Source organism: Nanorana parkeri, unplaced genomic scaffold (genome assembly GCF_000935625.1).
Source record: "Nanorana parkeri isolate BGI_ZX_2015 unplaced genomic scaffold, ASM93562v1 scaffold17, whole genome shotgun sequence".
In the NCBI taxonomy this organism is placed as follows: Eukaryota; Metazoa; Chordata; class Amphibia; order Anura; family Dicroglossidae; genus Nanorana; species Nanorana parkeri.
Window position 1 is genome coordinate 4,054,967 of NW_017306285.1, and position 3,351 is coordinate 4,058,317.

Below are 3,351 nucleotides of genomic sequence, written 5' to 3' on the forward strand. Positions count from 1 at the left end.
AGAATGGGGGAGGGGGAACATGGCATTGGGGGGGGGGGGGTAGTACGATGACACGGGGTGGGTGTGGCACGTCCCTGACAGGAAGAACAGACACACAGTGACCAACTGGGGTAACCAGCCCTGACCCTGAATGGCATTTCCCTTAGTCACGTGTCTCTTGAGTCTCCCACGTGGTTCTTACTCTCAAATCCCTCCCCTCGCAGACAGCTCCGTCCTTTCCTTGGCTGACATAGGGGCGTGACATCGAACAAAGGGCGGAGCTATCCTGCTCTCCGAACGAATGACTCCCGGGAGCGTAGGCGTGTCACTGGAAACTTCCCTCCTCCGTGTCTCTTGCCCGTCCTCCTACTCCTCGCCCCGCCTGAAATGGGAGGGGAGAAGGGTTGCAGCTCTCCTCTCTGCTAATAGCCAGCTCCATGGGGCGTGGCCTCTTGTACTGTCTGAGGCTAGAGACGCCACGCCCCCGGCTGGCTGTGCTGCGCCTTGTCACCGCCCCCAGCGCCGTCTGACAGTGTCGGGGACGCGCAGCAGAGACAGACAGTGGAGTGGCCGGAGACTGGACACAGGTATCGGCACCGGGAGGGGTGCGGGGATCCGTTCTAGATTATCGTGTTTGTGTCCTGTGTATGTACCGATCCCCTGTATACTGTCCACACTGATCCCCTATAGGGGCAATGTATGCGGAGCACTGTGTGTGTGGCTGGGGAGAGTCATCCCTGTGTATACTGTCCACACTGATCCCTATAGATGCAATGTATGGGAGCACTGTGTGTGTGATTGGGGGGAATCATCCCTGTGTATACTGTCCACAATGTTCCCTATAAAGGCAATGCATGGGGAGCACTGTGTGTGTGGCTGGGGAGAGTCATCTCTGTGTATACTGTCCACACTGATCCCCTATAGGGGCAATGTATGGGAGCACTGTGTGTGTGATTGGGGGGAGTCATCTCTGTGTATACTGTCCACACTGATCCCCTATAGAGGCAATGCATGGGGAGCACTGTGTATGTGACTGGGGGGAACCATCTCTGTGTATACTGTCCACACTGATCCCCTATAGAGGCAATACATGGGGAGCACTGTGTATGTGACTGGGGGGAATCATCTCTGTGTATACTGTCCACACTGATCCCTATAGATGCAATGTATGGGGAGCACTGTGTGTGTGACTGGGGGGAATCATCTCTGTGTATACTGTCCACACTGATCCCTATAGAGGCAATGTATGGCAGTACTGTGTGTATACTGTCCACACTGATCCCCTAAAGGGGTAGTGCATAGGGGGAACTTTGTGTGTGACACGACTATTGTCTGTACACTGTATATAGTCCACACTGATCCCCTATAATTTTGTAAAGCGCTGTGTAAACTGTTGGCACTATATACATTCTGTATTATAATAATATAGAGAAAGTGTATGGGGTGCACTCTGCATCTGCCGTCTCCAGTATATGGGTAATATATATAGTATGGTATGGTCAGTATACATATAACCAGTGTATATGTATGTATATAGGTGCAGTAGGTGTGGGCCATGTATTATTTATAGGTGACACATAGTACATATTCAGTGTATGGGGCAGTATGTATAAGTTATGGGAACTGTATATGAGTAGAGGAAGTCACTGTGTCTATACTTATCTGTCATACAGGTTGTGTATATAATGTATGGAAGCAGGACGCGCTATATATTTAGGAGTGGCACAACATGTATATAATATACAGTTAAGGCTGTATGTAGATATGTGTGTTTAGGTGCCAATGTACATATAATGTAGGGGTTCAGTATGTGCCTCTAATGTAGGGGTTCAGTATGTGCTGTATAATGAAGGGGTTCAGTATGTGCTGTATAATGAAGGGGTGTAGTATGTACTTTATAATGAAGGGGTTCAGTATGTGCCTCTAATGTAGGGGTTCAGTATGTGCCTCTAATGTAGGGGTGCAGTATGTGCTGTATAATGAAGGGGTGTAGTATGTACTTTATAATGAAGGGGTTCAGTATGTGCCTCTAATGTAGGGGTTCAGTATGTGCCTCTAATGTAGGGGTGCAGTATGTGCTGTATAATGAAGGGGTGCAGTATGTGCTGTATAATGAAGGGGTTCAGCATGTACTTTATAATGAAGGGGTTCCGTATGTGCTTCTAATGTAGGGGTTCAGTATGTGCCGTATAATGTAGGGAGGGGTTCAGTATGTGCCGTATAATGTAGGGGTTCAGTATGAACTTTATAATTTAGGGGTTCAGCTGGAACTTTATAATTTAGGGGCGCAGTATGTACTTTATAATGAAGGGGTTCAGTGTGAACGTTATAATTTAGGGGCCCAGTATGTACTTTATAATTTAGGGGTTCAGTGTGAACGTTATAATTTAGGGTTTCAGTGTGAACGTTATAATTTAGGGTTTCAGTGTGAACTTTATAATTTAGGGGTTCAGTGCATGTGTTATAATGAAGGGGTTCAGTGTGTACTTTATAATTAAGGGGTTCAGTGTGTGTTTTATAATGAAGGGGGATCAGTGTGTGCTTTATAACTTAGGGCTTCATTATGTGCTATATAATGAAGGGGTGCAGTATGTACTTTATAATGTAGGGGTTCAGTGTGTGCTTTATCATGAAGGGGTTCAGTGTGTGCTTTATCATGAAGGGGTTCAGTGTGTGCTGTATAATGAAGGGGTTCAGTGCCTGCTTTATCATGAAGGGGTTCAGTGTGTGCTTTATAATGTAGGGGTTCAGTGCCTGCTTTATCATGAAGGGGTTCAGTATGCGCTTTATAATGTAGGGGTTCAGTGCATTCTTTACAATGAAGGGGTTCATTATGTGCTTTATAATGAAGGGGTTCATTATGTGCTTTATAATGAAGGGGTTCATTATGTGCTTTATAATGAAGGGGTTCAGTATGTGCTTTATAATTAAGGGGTTCAGTGTGTGCTTTATAATGAAGGGGTTCAGTGTGTGCTTTATAATGAAGGGGTTTAGTATGTGCTTTTATAATGAAGGGGTTCAGTATGCGCTTTAAAATGTAGGGGTCAGTGTGTGCTTTATAATGAAGGGGTTCAGTATGTGCTGTATAATGAAGGGGTTCAGTATGTGCTTTATAATTTAGGGGTTCAGTGCATGCTTTATAATGAAGGGGCTCAGTGCGTGTGTTATAATAAAGGGGTTCAGTATGTGCAGTCTGTATAAGGGAACAATGCCATATGTGCTCATGGACAGAACACACATAAGTAATCTTGGCCTGTGTTCTGTGAGCTCTGACAGTGTGACAGCTCAGCATAGTAAATATACAATTCTGATTCCCTAAATAAAGATGATGATTGAGGGGTCACTGTTTATATCTCATATATATGGGGGGGG

General features: G+C 45.4%; 1 protein-coding gene across 1 annotated transcript in view; it reads left to right on the plus strand.

The window, feature by feature from the left end:
* Positions 1–474: 474 nt before the first annotated feature.
* ZBTB46 (zinc finger and BTB domain containing 46) overlaps positions 475–3,351 on the plus strand; it is a gene marked incomplete at its 3' end in the record, with an annotated part of 49,549 nt that continues 46,672 nt past the window's right edge. The window contains exon 1 of the mRNA XM_018559678.1: positions 475–566. The remainder of the gene's footprint in view (positions 567–3,351) is intronic.